General features: G+C 40.4%; 1 protein-coding gene, 2 non-coding genes and 1 pseudogene across 8 annotated transcripts in view; 1 reads left to right on the forward strand and 3 right to left on the reverse strand.

Moving 5' to 3' along the window:
* Nucleotides 1-20,164, forward strand: part of CSNK1G1 (casein kinase 1 gamma 1) — a 180,109-nt gene that overhangs the window by 9,843 nt on the left and 150,102 nt on the right. The gene's annotated exons all lie outside the window — the stretch shown is intronic.
* LOC116564646 lies at nucleotides 3,873-4,004 on the reverse strand. Its single transcript, XR_004275020.1, has one exon. It is a non-coding gene; the product is annotated as a small nucleolar RNA SNORA48 (small nucleolar RNA).
* LOC116564251 lies at nucleotides 11,134-11,649 on the reverse strand (annotated as a pseudogene). Its single transcript, XR_004274812.1, has one exon. The product of XR_004274812.1 is annotated as a 40S ribosomal protein S24 pseudogene (transcript).
* Nucleotides 17,437-17,540, reverse strand: LOC116564630. The gene has a single exon (XR_004275005.1). It is a non-coding gene; the product is annotated as a U6 spliceosomal RNA (small nuclear RNA).

The following is a 20,164-nucleotide window of genomic DNA, read 5'->3' on the forward strand; positions in this document are numbered from 1 at the left end:
TTTTTTTTTTTTTTGAGACGGAGTTTCACTCATGTTACCCAGGCTGGAGTGCAATGGCGCGATCTCGGCTCACCGCAACCTCCGCCTCCTGGGTTCAGGCAATTCTCCTGCCTCAGCCTCCTGAGTAGCTGGGATTACAGGCACACACCACCATGCCCAGCTAATTTTTTGTATTTTTAGTAGAGACGGAGTTTCACCATGTTGAGCAGGATGGTCTCGATCTCTTGACCTCGTGATCCACCCGCCTCGGCCTCCCAAAGTGCTGGGATTACAGGCTTGAGCCACCGCGCCCGGCCCCAATATTTTTTTTAATTAATTTTTTAATTAAAAAAAAAAAAAAACAAACAGGCTGGGTACAGGGCTCACGTCTGTAATCCCAGCACTTGGGGCGGGCAGATCACGAGGTCAAGAGACTGAGACCATCCTGGCCAACATGGTGAAACCCCATCTCTACTAAAAAATACAAAAATTAGCTGGACATGGTGGTGCACGCCTCTAATCCCAGCTACTTGGGAGGGTGAGGCAGGAGAATCGCTTGAACCTGGGAGGTGGAGGTTGCAGTGAGCCGAGATTGCGCCACTGCACTCTAGCCTGGTGCCTGGCAACAGAGAGAGACTGTCTTAAAACAAAAAAAAGAAAAAGAAAAAATAAACAGATGAGGTCTCACTATGTTTCCCAGGCTGGTCTTGAATTCCTGGGCTCAAGTGATCTGCCCACCTTGACCTCCCAAAGTGCCGGGATTATATGTGTGAGCCACTGCATACAGCCATGACCAATAGGTTTATAAACTTTTCTTTTGCTGAGCATGGTGGCTCATGCCTGTAGTCCCAGCATTTTAGGAGGCTGAGGCAGGAAGATTATGAGGTCAAGAGATGGAGACCATCCTGGCCAACATGGTGAAATCCTGTCCCTACTAAAAATACAAAAATTAGCTGGGTGTGGCGGCACATTCCTGTAATCCCAGCTACTCAGGAGGCTGAGGCAGGAGACTCACTTGAACCAGGTAGTCGGAGGTTGCAGTGACGTGAGATTGTCAGCCTGGCAGCAGAGTGAGATTCCATCTAAAAAAAAAAAAAAAAAAAAAGAATTTTTTTTAAAGTTCTACAAACGTTAATAAGGATGTCCATAAAGAAACTAAAACAAATGAAATAATTTGTGGGAGTTGTTTTTAAATGAGTTTCCTTACTTTCTTAAGTGGAATTAGAAGCATTGTTCGGAGTGCGGTTTTCCCTTTCAAAAAGATTGATTTTAGGTCATTAGGCCTTAATTGACAAGTGCTTAATTATTTCATAACAAGTTTTAGAGTATTAGGAAATATGAGCTAAATATGGCACAGTCATGTGGCAGTTTCAGGTTGTGAAGGAGCTTGATGGGAGATTTAAATGCAGAAGTTTTCAACTGTCACTAAGGATAAGAGCCTTTGCCACTTGGTTTTTATTGTTGCGTAGGGTTTCAGCTATACAGATTTTGACCATCCTCTCCAGTGTTTGCTGCTGCCTGTTAACACTTGTTGAAGACTATCCAGAAGCTTGAGCTGGCAAAAACTGAGTAGGAAGCGCTTCCATGGGTACTGCTATAGTTTCCTGATTATTTTCAATTCTGACTCAGGCTGAGAGTCTTGCTTCTAAAAGTAATAGAATGCTGTTCTGAGACATTTTATTCTCATGTAGCTTAAGTACTAATTGTTAGCTACAATCCTCTTTCATTTGGCTTTATAACTGTCCTGTCCTGTACTTCTAGAACAGCTTCTATTTTCTAAAACATTTTAACCTTAATTGGTATCATGACATCTAAATATTCTGGTCATCTAGGATATGATGCAAGATGTTTGGTGAGTTTTGTTTGCTTTTTCACCTAGTTAAATAAGTCAACTCAAGGAACTATCTCTGTGAAAGCACTTAGATTCTCCAGAGATACATTATCTCCAAATCAATCAATATCAAAGCTCACTTGGTCTTTAATGGGATCCATCTGGTTAATGCTTGTGTTTCTTGAGTTTCATAGATTATGAAATCATAAAGCTAAAAGAAAATGTGGAGATGGTCTGGTTAGACCCTTTCATTTTACAGCTGAGACTACTTAAGTGCAGAGGCTAAGTGACTTGCTCAAGATTGTACAGCTATTTAATGAGTCACACTGGAATTCAGGCCTCCGGACTCCCAGTGCAGTCTTATTTCTGATATAAGTGTGCTAATTTTTTCATTGTAGTTAGTGAAGAAATTATGGATTTATAAGAAGTAAATTCTCCAGTAGATTTAAGTGGACTTAAGTATTTCTTGTAACTTAAGTGGGCATATTTCTTCCAGGTACCAGGTGTCACTGGATTTTTGTGAGCAAATTTGTTATGTTTCACATTCTAGATGGAAATCAGCCAATAATGGTGAAGTTATTATAGCCTATATTTAGTGAGCACACATTTGGCTGCATTAAAATGAATCTTAATTTATTTTTTGCACAGTGAAGATAATCTGTTAATATTTAATGACATAAAGCAACAATAGAATTCTGTTTTCATTTGGTGGTGGTGTATTTATAAAACTAGAGTAGAGTGTTATGTAAAAACTAAAAGTACAGATTAATTTAATATGCATCTGGTGAATTCAGGGCTTGAAGGATGCACATCTGTTGAGAAAACAAATCATAGAACTATTCAGAGCTTCAGAATCTTTAAATATGTGTGCTTTGATTCTGTTTTAACTGTTTTGAAGCAGTCTTTATGGATTTATAAAAGGCCGTTTGCTCTAAGGAAGCAACTGTGAAGCCACTTACAGTGCTATTATTCATTTTATTATTTTTCAAAGCATTTTTATACATTACTTTTTTTCTTTCCAATTTATTTATTAGGAAATGAAGGGGCTAAATTACTCACCATAATAAAATGAGTGTTGCAGAACCATATTTAAAAAGAAAGGAATATAATTTGCTGAATTCGATAGATCAGAAATATTTTATGCCTTTGTCAAAATAACATGCCAAAAATATTTTAAGGCTCTGAATTCTAATTTGAACTCACAATCAGTGAAGAAATGATCAGTTTCTACTGTGTATTCATCACCATACTAGAGCTGTAGTAATATAGAAATCTGTATGTTCAATTTCAAGTTGAAAGAAACAAGACTTAAAATGAAAGGTAGAGAATAACACAGATATGTAATGAACAGAAAACTTTTTTTAATCTGTCAACGTTACAGTAGTTTAGAGGGGAGAAAATCCAGTGAGTATTCATAATTCTGACAGGAAGGTGATTGATTAAAGTAGAGGATTGCAACTCTGACTGCTCATTAGAATCACTTGGGAAAACTTAACCCAAAATCAGATGAATCAGAATCTTGGGCGAGGTGCATCTGCAGTTTTAAAAGCTTTCCCAGATGTTTGTAATGTGCAGGCAGTGTTAAGAATCACAGACTTAAAGCCTGGGTTTGATTTGGAAAAGCAAGAAAGTGGCCAGCACAGGTAAGTAGGACGTGGGAGAATTGGCCACAGCCTATGAAAAGATCAATGCAGTCAAAGCAATGTGTGCTAGGTGGGGAGGAAGGAGAAATAAGTCTTGGAAGCAGAATGGTGTTTATTTTAGAAGAGTACTTTTCAAAATGTGGTTTCTTGACCACCAGCAGCAGCAGCACCTGGAAATTTATTATAAATGCAGATTTTAAGGCCCTGTTCCCATACCTACTGAATTGGAAACTCTGGACTGGAGTCCAGCAATTCGTTTTTAACAAGTATGCCAGATGATTGTGATGGACGCTAAAAGTTTGGTAACTGCTATTAAAAGAGGGTAATGAAAGTTAGCAGAGGAAATTAGATTTGATGTGGTATAAGTGAGGATCCATAGAAAATTTTTTATTTTTATTTTTTAATCATTTACTTACTTTCCATGTATCCAAGGCACAAACCAGCCGTGGGCACAGATCAAGAGCCAAGCTGGGATAAATGAGGGTTGGCTTTATCCCTGACTGACATTAGATGGACATCACCACATTAAAGGCTTTTTAAGCTAGAGAGTAACAGGAGGTATTTGTATGTATTCAAGGTAAATCTGATGGTGATCTGCACAATACTTTGGATTACTAAAAGATAGGAATGAAGTAGGCTGGTTGAGGAGATGCAGACATAATCTAGTGGATGTAATCTAGTAATAGTAAAGGCCTGTTCTAGAGAAGTATTAGAAAACGTAATACTAATAATAGTGATGGCAATTTATTGAGCGTTTACATAACAAGTGGTATGCAAGTCACTGAGGTGTGGCTATTCCAGTTTTGTAGATCAGCAAATGAGGCAGAGAAAGGAAGGTTACTTCTGAAGTTCATACCACTGTTATGTGGTGGAGCCAGGATGTCAGGCTCAAGAATCTCTGCCTCTAAAGCCTCTTGAAGAAGCAGCTAATATACCTGGAGAGCCATGAGAAAAAAGACTTGAGTCTGAAAAGTTTTAATCCTAGTTGACAGAGAGCAAGGGGATGTCACTGTCAGAAGGGAAATAGTGCATACAGTGGGTAACAAGGCAAGTCATTTAGCCAGTTGGGAACAAACCATCTTGTAAAAGTGTCCTTGAGGAATAACTGATAGAAATTTTTATATAGTGCTTTTTAAGTATAAAGTTCCAAGTAACTTTGAATAGTTAAGCTTATAGGTTTTGTGTGTTCTTGCTTATGCTGACTAAATTAGAAGAGTCACCTCATCCTGCTTTTAAAAAGTGTCTTTTAGATTTTAGAGTAAATAGTCTCTGAGTAAATCATGCCCAAGAAGCTTACTGTAATACCACTTTTCCCCCTCTAAGCATCTTAGTCTTAGTCTTAAGACAGTTTAAGCCGGGTGTGGTGGCTATGGAGGATGACTTGAGGCCAGGAGTTCAAGACCAGCTTGGGCAACATAGCAAGACTCTGTCTCTATAAAAAAAAAATTTAAAAATTAGCTGGGTGTCATGGCACGAGCTGGTGGTAGCCTTAGCTACTCAGGAGGCTGAGGCAAGAGGATTGCTTGAGCCTAGGAGTTTGAGGCTATAGCGAGATCTGATCACACCACTGCACTCCAGCCTGGGTGACAGAGCAAGACCCTGTCTCTAAAACAAACCAACCAACAAAATAAATAAAAGACAGTTTAAGAAATATTTCAGTGTTATTTTGTTTTAATTGGGAGGTAATAAGTAGTAAAATACTTCACGTTTGGGTAATTGCTTTCATAAGATGCTATCAGAGCATCCTCTTATTTATTGAGGTAAAATTTATATAACACAAAATTAACTATTTTAAAGTGCATGATTCACTGACATTTGGTACATTTACAATGTTGTACAACTATAACCTGTCTAGTTCCAAAATATTTTCACACAAAAGGAAACTTCATATCTTTTTTTTTTTTTTTTTAGATGAGATGGAGTCTTTCTCTGTCATTCAGGCTGGAGTGCAGTAGCACAATCTGGGCTCACTGCAACCTCTGCCTCCCAGGTTCAAGCAATTCTCATGCCTCAGCCTCCCAAGTTGCTGGGATTACAGGTGTCTGCCACCTAACCTGGCTAAGTTTTGTATTTTTAATAGAGATAGGGTTTCACCTTGTTGGCCAGGCTGATCTTGAACTCCTGACCTAAAGTAATCTGCCCACCTTGGCCTCTCAGAGTATTGGGATTACAAGGTGTGAGCCACTGCGCTTGGTCCAAATTTTATACCTATTAAACTCTCTGTTCCTCCCTTCCTCGAACTCATGCAAAACACTAATCTATGAATCTTTGTATTTCATAGAAGTGGAGTCATAAAATATGTGACTTTTTATGTTTATTTCTTTAACTTAGCCTAAGTTTTCTGTGTTCATATGTTGTAGCCTGTATAAGTACTTCATTTTGAAAAATTTCCTCTGGGGCAAGTAATCCCAAAAGTACTTCTTCTTTTTTTTTTTTTCAACGCAGTATTTCACTATGTTGGCCAGGCTGGTGTCAAACTCCTGACCTCGTGATCTGCCCTCCTTGGCCGCTCACAGTGCTGGGGTTACAGGCATGTAACACTGAGCCTAGCTAGTACTTCATTTTTTAATGGCTGAATAACATTTCATTTTATGCTGTATTTGTTTATTATTGGACATTTTGTTTTTTCTACCTTTTGGCATTGTGATTAGTGCTGTTATGAACACTGATGTACAAGTTTTTGTTTGAATACCATTCTTTTTTTTTTTTTTTTTTTGAGACGGAGTTTCGCTCTTGTTACCCAGGCTGGAGTGCAATGGCGCGATCTCGGCTCACCGCAACCTCCGCCTCCTGGGTTCAGGCAAATTCTCCTGCCTCAACCTCCTGAGTAGCTGGGATTACAGGCACGCGCCACCATGCCCAGCTAATGTTTTTGTATTTTTAGTAGAGACGGGGTTTCACCATGTTGACCAGGATGGTCTCGATCTCTTGACCTCGTGATCCACCCGCCTCGGCCTCCCAAAGTGCTGGGATTACAGGCTTGAGCCACCGCGCCCGGCCTAATTTTTTAGTTTTTTTGGGTTTGTACCTGGGTCATACAGTAATATCTTTTACCTTTTATTTTTGAAGGAACTGCCAAATTGTTTTCAACCCTGGCTGTACCATATTACACTCCCACCAGCAGTGTGGAGGGTTCTAATTTCATCTTTTTATTTTATTTTTTCTGAGAGTCTCATTCTGTAGCCCAGCCTGGAGTGCAGTGGCGCGATCTCAGCTCACTGCAGCCTCCGCCTCCCAGGTTTAAACAACTCCCCTTCCTCAGCCTCCCCAGTAGCTGGGACTACAGGTGCATGCCACCATGCCAGGCTAATTTTTGTATTTTTGGTAGAGATGGGTTTCTTCCCTTTTTTTTTGAGATGGAGTTTTACTCTTGTTGCTCAGTTTGGAGTGCAGTGGCTCAAGGCAAGAGCTGAGAGGCTCACCACAAACTCTACCTCCCGAGTTCAAGCAATTCTCCTGCCTCAGCCTCTCGAGTAGCTGGGATTAATTACAGGCATGCACCACCGTGCCTGACTAATTTTGTATTTTTAGTAGAGATGGGGTTTCTTCATGTTGGTCCTGCTGGTCTTGAACTCCTGACCTCAGGTGATCTGCCCTCCTCAGCCTCCCAAAGTGCTTGGGATTATAGGCGTGAGCTACTGTGCCTGGGTGCCTGGCTAATTTTCTGTGTATATATACATATTGTTTTGGGAGACGGAGTCTCACTCTATAGCCAGGCTGGAGTGCAGTGGCACAGTGTAGGCTCACTGCAACCTCCAGCTCCCTGGTTCAAGCAATTCTCCTGCCTCAGCCTCCCGAGTAGCCAAGATTACAGGTTCGTGCCACCATACCTGGCTAATTTTTTGTATTTTTAGTAGAGATGGGGTTTCATTGTGTTAGCCAGGGTGGTCTCAATCTCCTGACCTTGTGATCTGCCTGCCTCAGCCTCCCAAAGTGCTGGGATCACAGGCATGAGCCACTGCGCCCGGCCTAATTTTTTGTATTTTAAGTAGAGATAGGGTTTTACCATGTTGGTCAGACTGGTCTTGAACTCCTTACCTCAACTTATCCACCTGCCTCGGCCTCCCATGTGCTGGGATTACAGATGTGAGCCACTGCGCCTGGCCTAATTTCTGTACATCCTGAGCAACATTATTTATTTATTTAGAGATGGAGTTTCACTCTTATTGCCCACACTGGAGTGCAGTGACATGACCTTGGCTAACTGCATCCTCCACCTCCCGGCTTCAAGTGATTCTCCTGCCTCAGTCTTTTGAGTAGCTGGGATTACAAGTGCCTGCAACCAGTATCGGATAATTTTTTGTATTTTTAATAGAGATGGGGTTTCACTATGTTGGCCAGGCCGGTCTCGAACTCCTGACCTCAGGTGATCTACCTGCCTTGGCCTCCCAAAGTGCTGGAGTTACAGGCGTGAGCCACCTCCTTATTTGTTTATTTTTTTTGAGATAGGGTCTCTCTCTGTAGCGCAGGCTGGCCTGCGGTGGTGTGATCTCGGATCACTGCAGCTTCTGCCTCCCAGGCTGAAGCAATTCTCCCATCTCAGCCTCCTGAGTAGCTGGGACTACAGACACGTGCCACCACACCTGGCTGATTTTTTGTATTTTTGGCAGAGATGGGGTTTCACCATATTTCCTAGGCTGGTCTTGAACTCCTGGGCTCAAGTGATCTGTCCTCCTCAGCCTCCCAAAGTATTGGGATGGCAGGTGTGAGCCACTACACCCAGCCTTATTTTTATTTTTATTTTTTGAGACAGAGTCTCACTCTGTCACCCAGGCTGGAGTGCAGTGGCACTATCTCGGCTCACTGTAACCTCTGCTGCCTGAGGTCAAGCTATTCTCCTGGCTCAGCCTCCTGAGTAGCTGGGATTACAGGCACCTGCTACCACACTCAGCTAATTTTTGTAGTTTTTAGTAGAGATGCAGCTTCACCATCTTGGCCAGGCTGGTCTCGAACTTCTGACCTCGTGATCCAATTGCCTCAGCCTCCCCAAAGTACTGGGATTACATGTGTGAGTCATCACGCCCAGCCAATTTCCATATTTTCTAAGTGATTGCTGCACAGATTCACAGAACAATTCCTTCTTTTTCTGTACTTACTTTAAAAAGATTGTGGTAAGCTATAAATAACATAAAATTTACCATTTTAATCATTTTTAATACCACAGATCTGTACAGTTAAATACGTTCACATTGTGTAGCCATCACTACCATTTATCTCCAGAACGTTTTCATCTACCCCAACTGCAACTCTGTTGAACATGAGTGTAGAAATAACTTTTTGAGCCCGTCCTTTCACTTCTTGAGTATATGCCCGGAAGTGGAATTGATGGATCATATGGTAAATTTATGTTTAATTTTTTGAGTAATCATCATACCATTTCTTTTTTTATAAGTATGTATTCCATTATGTTTACCTAATGTATTATTTTTCTTTCTTTCTTTCCTTTTTTTTTTTGAGACAGCCTTGCTTTGTCATCCAAGCTGGAGTGCAGTGCAGTGGCACGATCTCGGCTCACCGCAACCTTTGCCTCCTGGGTTCAAGCGATCTCCCGCCTCAACCTCCCAAGTATCTGGGACTACAGGCATGCGCCACCATACTCAGCTAATTCTTTTTTGTATTTTTAGTAAAGACAGGGTTTCACTGTGTTGGTCAGGCTGGTCTTGAACTCCTGACATCAAATGATCCGCCCGCTTCGGCCTCCTAAAGTGCTGGGATTACAGGCGTGAGCCACTGCACCCTGCCATATTTTTGTTTTTCTGTAGTTTACTTACATTATTTATACAAACTGTGATATTAGACAAAGCTAGTTATTTAAAATTATTTCCCTGTTAACTATTTGTATAGACTGTGAATATCTGTTGTTTACTTAGGTAAGAACTTTAAGGTTGGGGGCTCTAGGCCTCGGGAGCTCTGGGGCCTGGGTCCCTGAAAAAAAAAAAAAAAAAAAAAAAACTTTAACGTTAAATAATTTTTTTTTTTTGCCTGATAACTCAGAATTTAGCTGTTTTCATAAAATTAACAATATTACATGCCTTAGTTCTCAAAAATTACACAAATAACCAGGTGTAGTGACTCATGTCTGCAATCCCAACACTTTGGGAGACAAAAGCAGGAGGATTGCTTGAGCCCAGGATTTCGGGATCAGTCTGGTTAACATAGTGAGACCACATCTCCACCAAAAAAAATTAAAAAATTAGACTGGGTGCGGTGGCTCACACCTGTAATCCCAGCCCTTTGGGAGTCTGAGGTGGGTAGATCACATGAGACCAGCCTGGGTAACATGGTGAAATCTCGTCTCTATTAAAAATACAAAAATTAGTCAAGCGTGTTGATGCACTTGTGTAATCCCAGCTACTCAGGAGGCTGAGGCATGAGAATCACTTGAACCTGGAGGAAGAGGTTGGCATGAGCTGAGATCACACACTGCACTCCAGCCTGGGTGACAGAGAGAGAGAGAGACTATGTCTCAAAAAAAAAAAAGAAAAAAAAATTGAAATATTAGCCTGGAATGGTGGCACATGCCTGTAGTCCTAGGTACTCAGGAGGCTGAGGTGAGAGGATTGCTTGAGCTCAGGAGGTCAAGGCTACTGTGAGCCATGATCATGCCACTGCACTGCAGCCTGAGTGACAGAATGAGATCCTGTTTCAAAAGCAAAATAATAATAATACTACACAAAGATTATTCAGTTTGGGGCTGGGCTTATAGTTTTATAATCTTCATGCCAAACCTTGACATCATAAAATGTCTAGCAGAGATAAATATAAAATCGCTTGATCAACAAATTCAGACAAAAATGTATGCTGACAATTCTGAAGACATTTTAAATTGTATTTAATAATTGTAAAGCCAGTGTATTTGTTAAAAATTTACTTATGTCTTGTGAACTTGAAAAACATTGGAGCTTATTCACTTAATTTACAAGTACTCCTTTATTGGTAAGACAGTTTGGAACCTCGTGGCCACAACACATAACATACATGTATGTATACATACACACACATAACACATACAAAGTTACTATAACTTTTGCTTCAGAACTCTATCCTTGAGATGTAAATACAAACTTGCCAGCTTACAAAAAAATGTTGGATCCAAACAGTGTTTTTAATCTCAACATCAGTAGAAAAACAACAGCAGACTGAAAGCAGGCAATAAAGAAAATAGAGAAATAGGCGAGGTGGCTCATGCCTATAATCACAGCACTTTGGGAGGCTTAGGTGGGCGGCTCCTTTGAGCCCAGCCTTGGCAACATGGTGAAACCCCGTCACTAAAAAAAAAACCCACAAAAATTAGCCAGATATGGTGGTTCATGCTTATCTACTTTGGAAGCTGAGGTGGGAGCATTCCCAGAGCCTGGGAAGTGGAAGTTGCGGTGAGCCAAGATGGCACCACTGCACTGCAGCCTGGGTGACAGATTGAGACCCTGTTTCCAAAAAAAGAAAAAGAAAAGAGAACTTAGGAGCTCTATAGTTGCAGGTTGACCTTTGGGTTCTGAGTTTTTCTTTTCTTTTCTTTTTGAGTTGAGTCTCACTCTGTCTCCCAGGCTGAAGTGCAGTGGCACAATCTTGGCTTACTACAACCTCCGCTTCCTGGGTTCAAGCGATTCTCCAGCCTCAGCCTCCTGAGTAGCTAGAACTACAGGGGCATGCCACCGTGCCCAGCTAATTTTTTTTTTTTTTCACACGGAAGTTTTTAGTTTATTAAGCTTCTCGTGAAAAATCCACAACGGCCATAGATAACATCATTGCAGCACCTTCACTCCTTCGGCTGTGATCCAATCTCCAGCTCACTTTTTGCCAGCGCTAACATTGGCCTTTGCAGTCCCCCTGACTTTCTTCATTCTGTTCTTGCGTTCCTTTCGTTGCTTTCTTGAGGTCTTTTTCTTCTCATACAGGCCATGTCTTGCAAGTCTATGTTTGGGTTCATTTTTCTTTGCATAATCCAGGGAATCATAAATCACGCCAAAGCCAGTTGTCTTGCCACCACCAAAAATGAGTTCTGAATCCAAATACAAAGATGACATCCGGTGTGGTCTTGTACATTTTGGCTAGTTTTTCCTGAATTTCTGTCTTTGGCACTGTTGCCTTCCCGGGGTGAAGGACATCAATGACCATTTGTTTCCTCTGAAGCAGTCAGTTGGTCATGAACTTTCTAGTACAGATAGTTACTGTGTCGTTCATGATGGCGGCCTATCCTTACACAGCCAGAGAGGAAAAAAGCCCAGCTAATTTTTTTGTATTTTTAGTAGAGAGGGGTTTCAACATGTTGTCCAGGCTAGTCTTAAACTTCTGACATCAAGTCATCCACCCACCCTGGCCTCCAAAAGTCTTTAGATTACAGGCGTAAGCCACTGTACCTGGCCTGAGTTTTTCTTGATGTAATTTTCCCATCAGTTTAAAATGCATACAGAAACAGATCATAATATGTAACCAGCTGGAATACTAGAAAACCTGGCATGCTCTTGAACTTTCTCCATGTACTCAAACACCTGCAAGTAAAGGCGCCATAAAATGGAGAGCCCCAGAGGGGTTCATTGTCATTGTCTTTTTTCATCCTTAGATGATTTGTTTCTCACCTTTTTTCTCTATCTTAAAAGGAAGAACTAGAGCAGGCACCTATAATCCCAGCACTTTGGGAAGCTGAGGTGGGCAGATCATGAGATCAAGAGGTTGAGAGCATCCTGGCCAACATGGTGAAACCCTGTCTCTATTAAAAATACAAAAATTAGCTGGGCATGGTGGTACCTGCAGTCCTGTAGTCCCAGCTATAGGAGGAACTAAAGAAAGAAAAAAAAAGGAACTAAACTGTGGTCTAGGATTTAGTGTGGTGGATGGAAGTGTGCTGATATGGGTGGAACTCTACAGTGTTTCACCACTGAGTCATTTCTCCCCTCTTACATGTCTGTTTCTCTTTTTAGAGGTCTGTCACCTCTGAGAGGGTTCAGAACACTGAGTTATCAGCTCTTATATGCGTTTCCTGGATGAGCCTTTTAAAATTAATTTTACTGGGGGGCTCCCTCTAGGGCTACTGCATGTTGCAATGAGTCAACCCCCTAGACACTCCCACTCAGTGCCCAGTCACCCAGGGGCACCTTTTGACTGGGAAGAGCAAAATGCCTTTATTCTTTGAAACTAAGGAGTTCATTTTCTGATTTATCTACAAAAATGACAGTTCAGATCCCAGCACTTTGGCAAGGCCAAGGAGGGAGGATTGCTTGAAGTCAGGAGTTCAAGACCAGCCTGAGCAGCATAGCATGACGTTGTCTCTACTAAAAATAAAAATACTCTGGGAGGCCGAGGCGGGTGGATCACGAGGTCAAGAGATCGAGACCATCCTGGTCAACACGGTGAAACCCCGTCTCTACTAAAACTACAAAAAATTAGCTGGGCATGGTGGTGCGTGCCTGTAATCCCAGCTACTCAGGAGGCTGAGGCAGGAGAATTGCCTGAACCCAGGAGGCGGAGGTTGCGGTGAGCCGAGATCGCGCCATTGCACTCCAGCCTGGGTAACAAGAGCGAAACTCCGTCTCAAAAAAAAAAATAAAATATAAAAATAAAAATAGCCCCTTGTGGTGGCACATGCCTGTAGTCCCAGCTGTTTAGGAGGCTGAGATGGGAGGATCACTTGAGCACAGGAGATCAAGGGTGTAGTGAGCTTGATCACCATGCCATTGGACTCCAGCCTGGTGGCAGAGAGAGACTCTGTCTCAGGAAAAAAGAAAAGAAAAAATGACAGTTCAGTTCCTCATACAAATATACAGAAAAGCCAATTGGGATTAATTTGGGAAGAAAAAGGCAGTGGAGAAGACTCTTTCAAATGCACCTACCAATCAGAATTAGGATCCTAAACAACTTTCTAGGGAAAGAACCAGCTCAGAATAAACCAATGGACCATCAACCATGTGGGAGGTCTGGGGCTCAGGAATAACTACCAGTTACACGTGAGAGAAGCTTGCAGTTGGGGCCTTTCAATGGGCCTTTCCTTGGAGGGTGGGGGGATCCTGAGTTTTCTCTGAGGTCTTGCATTGGGTGTCAGTTTCTGATGATGAAAGGAGTCCAACTCTGTAAAATATTTAAAGATGTTTATTCTGAACCAAATATGAGTGATGAAGACCTGAGGCACAGTCTCAAGAGGTCCTCAGTACATTTGCCCACCTACCATTTTCCAGTGTCTATAACATTTTACGTTTCAATCAGCAATGCACAAGGGTTCCAATTTCTCCATATCCTTGCTGACAATTATTTTCTGGTGTGTGTGTGTTTTGAGTTGGAGCCTTTGTTATCCAGTGGAGTGCAGTGGTGCAATCTTGGCTCACTGCAACCTCCACCTCCTGGGTTCAAGCAATTCTCCTGTCTCAGCCTCCTGAGTAGCTGGGATTACAGGTTTGTGTCACCATGTCCAGCTAATTTTTATATTTTTAGTAGAGACAGGGTTTTACCACATTGGCCAGGCTGGTCTTGAACTCCTGACCTCGAGTGATCTGCCTGCCTTGGCCCCCCAAAGTACTGGGATTACAGGCATGAGCCACTGCGCCCGGCCTGGTGTTTTAATTTTAGCCTTTCTAGCAGGTTCAAAGTGGTATCCCTGTTTTTGGTTTGTATTTCCCTTATCACTAGTGATGTTGAGCATCCTTTTGTTTGCTTATTGGCCACCTGTATATCCTCTGTAGGATTTATAGTTTTAGTTACTCCTTACCTTTAGGCCTTTGATCCATTTTGATTTTGACTTAATTTTTGTATACAGTGAAGATAAAGGTCCAAGGCCAGGCTTGGTGGCTCATGCCTGTAATTCTTGGGAGGCCAAGGTGGGCAGATGACTTGAGGTCGGGAGTTTGAGACCAAACTGGGCAATATGGTGAAACTCTGTCTCTACTAAAAATATAAAACAGCTGGGCATGTTGGCGTTCACCTAGCTACTAGGCGTTCCTAGCTACTTGGGAGGCGGAGGCACGAAAATCACTTGAACCCAGAAGATGGGGGTTATAGTAGGCCGAGATTGCACCACTGCACTCCAACCTGGGCAACAGAAAAAATAAAGTCCAATTTTTTTCATATGGGTTTCCATTTGTTGAAGAGACTATTTTTTTCCTACTGAATGCTCTTGATACCCTTGTTGAAAACCATTTGATCATAGATGTATGGGTTTCCTTCTGGACTCTCAGTTCTGTTTTATTGATCTGTATGTCTGTCTATGCCAGCACCAAACAATTACAATTATTATAGCTTTGTATAAATTTTGAAATCAGGAAGTGAATCTTCCAACTTTATTTTTCTTTTTGAAGATTGTTTTGGCTATCTGATATTTTTTGCAATTTCATATGAATTTTTAAAAATTTTATAGTGATTGCTATGTGGTTTGTAGTATTCATTGACAAGGAATTTATGTACATTTTCAAATAACACTGTAGTTTATGGTTTGTGTGGGTACCCTTTAACAGGATACCCAGTGTCTTCCTCCTGTCAATTATGACATTTTTGTGATTCATTTCACTTACCCAGAACCTATAATCACCCAATACATTGCTGCTATTATTTTGAAGAAATTGTTACCTAATAGATCAATTTAGACTAAGAAAAGTAAGATTTCATTTTACCTTCATTTCTTCCTTCTCTAAAATTACTTGTTTATGTAGATTCAAATTTTTTTCTTTTCTTTTTTTTTTTTTTTGTTAGATTCAAATTTTGTATCTATACCTTCTCTATGAAGAGCTTCTTTTGACATTTCTTATAAGGCAGATCTACTGGCAACAAATTCTCACAGTTCTTGTTTATCTGAGAAGATCTTTATTTCTTCTTCACTTTTGAAGGATAATGCCATTGTATACCAAATTCTAGTTTGGTGGGTTTTTTTCTTTCTTTCAACACTTATTTGTTTTATTTTTTTGAGACAGAATCTCACTCTGTCCCCCATGCATGAGTGCAGTGCCGCAGTCTCGGCACACTGCAACCTCCACCTCCCAGGTTCAAGCAATTTTCCTGCCTCAGCCTCCTGAGTAGCTGGGATTACAGGCACTCGCCACCATGCCTGGCTAATTTTCGTATTTTTAGTAGAGATGGGGTTTCTCCATGTTGATTGGGCTGGTCTCAAACTCCTGGACTCAAGCGATACACTTGTCTTGGCCTACCAAAGTGCTGGGATTACAGGCGTGAGCCACCACGCCTGGCCATCTTTCATAAGTTTAAATAGTTAATTCCATTCTCTTCTTGCTTGTAGGGTTTGCGAAAATAAGTAATGTCTCTAGCAGTAGGGTTTTGCTCCTGGATTTTTTTTTTTTTTTTTCTGGAAAGCTGTGATTTTTGTATCTGCTTCTCACTGTCCATTATAGGACAGTGGTTTGCCCTGTGACCTCAGTTCTCTGATGAATCTAAAAAGGGTTCTTGTTTTAAGCTTTTTCATTTTCATTTTCCCTTGTGAGGATGGTATTGACAGCTTCCAAACCCTTTACATCTTGGAGCAGAAGTCTCCATACGAATTTTGGAATAGCTTTTCCATTTCCACAACAAAGACTGTTAAGATTTTGAAAGGGAGGCATCGAATCTGTGGACAAGTTTGGTTAATACTGCCTTAACAATACTGATTCTCTCAATCCATGAACATAGGGTGTCTTTTAATTTAGATTTTGTTTAATTTCTTTCAGCATTGTTTGCTAGTTTTCAATGTACAACTCTTATTCCTCCTTGGATACATTTATTCTTATGTGGGCTGGATGTGGTGCCTCATACCTCTAATATTACTCTTTTTGATGGTATTGTAAGTAGAATTGTTTTAGTTTCATTTTCAGGTTGTGCATTACTAGTATATATGAAGATATACAGAGACATAACATGGATTCTACTGAATTTATATATTAGGTCTAATAGCTTGTTTGTGTGTATTCTTTAGGTTTTCTATATATAGGATGAAGTCATCTGCAAATAGAGAATTTACTGTTTCCTTTCTAATTTGGATGGCTGTTACATCTTTTTCTTCCCTAATTGCTCTGGCCAGAACTTGCATTACAGTGTTGAATAGAAATGGCAAAAGAAGACATCCTTGTCTTGTTCATCATTTTATGAGGAAAGCTCTCAGGCTTTCAGGATTAAACGTAATGTTAACTGTTTTTTATAATATCTTTTAGTCATATTGAGAAAGTTTCCTTCTGTGTATAGTTTGAGTGATTTTATCAGGAAAGGGTATTGGATTTTGTCAAATGCTTTTTTCTTTTTGCATCACTTCAGATGGCCATATGATTATGATTTTTCTCCTTCATTCAATTAGTGCAGTAGGCCAGGTGCAGTGGCTCACACTTGTAATACTGGAACTTTGGGAGGCCAAGGCAGGAGGATCTCTTGAGTCAAGGAGTTTGAGACCAGCTTGGGCAACAAGGTGAGACCCCATCTCCCTAAAAAACAAAAACAAAAAGCTAGTATTGCTTGATTTTTATAAAGTGAGTCACCCTGGCATCTCTGGGATAAATCCCAGTTTGTTGTGATATGTAATCCTCTTAATAGATGGTTGGATTAGAGTTGCTAGTAGTTTGTTTAGGATCTTTTGCATTTGTATTTGTAAGGCATTTTCTGTCTATAATTTTCTTGTGATGTGAAGACAGAAGGTATACTGTCTTCGTATAATGAATTAGTATTCTCCCCTCTTGTTTTTTTGAAAGAGTTTGAAAAGGATTGGTGTTAATTATTCTTTAAATATTTGTAAAGACTGGGTGTGATGGCTCACTCCTGTAATTTCAGCACAGAGGCAGAGGCAGGAGGATCACCTGGAGCTAGGAGTTTGAGACTAGCTTGTGCAACATAGTGAGATCTTATCTCTACTAAAGAAATTTTTTTTTTTTTTTTATTGGCTGGACCTGGCAGCAGCATCTGTAGTTTCAACTACTCGGGAGACTGAAGCGGGAGGATTTCTTGAGCCAGTGGGTTCAAGGTTTCAGTGATCTATAATGGTGCCACTGTACTGTGGCCTGGGTTGCAGAGTGAAACCATGTCTTAAAATAAAATATGGAATGCTTCACAAGTTTACATGTCGTCCTTGCACAGAGGCCATGCTAATCTCTGTGTTGTTCCAATTTTAATATATGTGCTGCTGAAGTAAGCATGGGCTTTTCTTTTTGAGGTTTTTGACTATTGATTAAATCTAAGATTCATTTAGATTTTCTCTCTTCTTGCATCTGTTTTGGTACTTTGTGCATTTCTAGGACTTTGTGTCACCTAGATTGTCTAATCTGTTGGTGTACAAGTTGTTCATAGTATTCTAATACTTTTCATTTTTAAGATCTGCAGAATTGTCTCTACTTTCTTTTTTGAAGTTAGTAATTTGAGTCCTTTTTTAAAATCTTGGTCAGTCTAGCTAAATGTTTATCAATTTTGTTGATCTTTTCAAAAAACTAGCTTTTGGTTTGCCTGATTTTTTTCTATTTTTCTCTTCTGTGTCTTGTTCATCTCTTCTCTGATCTTTCCTTCTGCTAGCTTTGAATTTAGCTTGCTCTTCTTTTTCTGCTTGCTTAAGGTATTGATCTGGGATCTTTCTTATTTTTCATTCATCCATTCACTCATTCATTTATATATTTATAGAGACGAGATCTTGCTATGTTGCTTAGGCTAAAGTGCAGTGGCGTGACCATAGCTCTCTACAGCTTCGAACTCCTGGCCTTAAAGTGTTATCCTCCTGCTTCAGCCTCTATGTGCACTTAAAAAAAAGTGTATTCTGCTTTTGTGGGTTGGAGTATTCATATTTGTTTAGCTCTAATTGTTTTATAGTATTATGTAAGTACGCTCTTTCTTTATTGATCTTATGTCTACTTTTTTCTGTTATTCAAAGTGGATTGTTAAAGTCTCTAACTATTGTAGACCTGTCAGTTTCTCCCTTCAATTCTGTCAGTTTTTAGCCTTATACATTTTGGTATGCTCTTGTTATGTTTGTTTATATTATTGTCTTCTTGATTAATGGCCTTCTTTGTCTCATAACCATTTTTTTAATTAAAAGCCTTTTTTTTTTTTTTAAAAAAAGAAATGGGGTGTCTACCTCTGTTGCTGAGGTTGGAGTGCAGTAGTGCGATCACTGCTCATAGTAATCTTTAACTCATGGGCTTAAGCAGTCTGTCTGTCTCAGCCTCCTCTCATAACAACTTTTACCTTAAATTTCATTTTGTCTGGTACAGGTTGAGTATCCTTTATCTGAAATGCTTAGGACCAGAAGTGTTTCAGTTTTTGGATTTTTTTGGAATTTGGAATATTGCTAATATATAATAAGGTATCTTATGAATGAAAAATTCATTTCTGTTTTGTATATACCTTATGCATATAACCTGAAGGTAATTTTATAGCATGTTTTTAGTAATTTTGTGTGTGAGACAAAGATTGTCTATGTTGAGCCATCTGAAAGCAAAAATGTCACTTTTTCTCTGGGCACTTTTTTTTTTTTTGAAGAAGCTGGATGTGGTGGCTTATACCTGTAATCGCAGCACTTTGGGAGGCTGCAGCAGGAGGATCGCTTGAGCCCAGGAGTTTGAGAGCAGCCTAGAGAACATAGTAAGACTTCATCTCTACAAAAAAAATTTTTTTTAATTAGCTAGGTGTGATGAAGTACACCTATAGTCCCAGCTACTCAGGAGGCTGAGGTGGGTTGCTCACTTGAGGGCAGGACTTGGGAGGCCGCAGTAAGCTATGATCATGCCACCGCACTCTACCTTGTCTCAAAAAAAGGAAAGAAGGAAAGAAAGTAAAGGTGTCACTATCTCTGCCACCCATGTGGACAATCAGTGGTTGCTTGACATCACCATCATTCCTGACTATGAATTTAAATGCTACCAATAAGCATTCATTTTTGCTGAGATAGTCCTATAGCATTTCCCTAATGTTTTCTTCTGTAGTTTCATAGTTTTGGGTCTTACATTTAAGCCTTTAATCCATTTTGAGTTGACTTTTGCATACAGTGAAAAATGGGTATGTAATTTCTTTCTTCTGCATATGGATATCCAGTTTTCCCAGCACTATTTATTTTATATTGATTGATTGATTTGTGTTTTGAGATGGGGGTCTTACTCGGTTGTTCAAGCTGGAGTGCAGTGGTGTGATCATAGCTCACTGCAGCCTCGACCTCCTAGGGTCAAGCGAACCTCCTGCCTCAGACAAAGTGCTGGAATTATAGATGTCAGCCACTGTGCCTAGTCTGTATTTCTCTCATTCTTTTTTTTTTTTTTTTTTTTTTGGACATAGAATCTCACTCATCGCCAGGCTGGAATACAGTGGCATGATCTCAGCTGACTGAAACCTGTGCCTCCTGGGTTCAAGTGATTATTCTGCCTCAACCTCCTGAGTAGCTGTGACTACAGGCATGTGCCACCACACGCAGCTAATTTTTGTATTTTTAATAGAGATTGGGTTTCACATTGTTGGCCAGGATGGTCTCAATCCCTTGACCTCATGATCCACCTGCTTTGGCCTCCCAAAGTGCTGGGATTACAGGCGTGAGTCACCAAGTCCAGCTGAGTTATGTTTTGCATATGGTGAGCGGTATGGGTCCAGTTTTATTCTTCTGCATATGGGTATCTGATTTTCCCAGTACCATTTATTGAATAGGGAGTTCTTTTGCCAGTGTGTATTTTTGTTGACTTTGTTGAAGATCAGTTAGATCTAGGTATATAGCTTTATTTCTGTATTCTCTATTCTGTTTTTTTGAACTATATGTTTATCTTTATGCCAGTACCATGCTGTTTTGGTT

Source organism: Sapajus apella, unplaced genomic scaffold (genome assembly GCF_009761245.1).
Source record: "Sapajus apella isolate SASKATOON/1434 unplaced genomic scaffold, GSC_monkey_1.0 scaffold37, whole genome shotgun sequence".
NCBI lineage: Eukaryota > Metazoa > Chordata > Mammalia > Primates > Cebidae > Sapajus > Sapajus apella.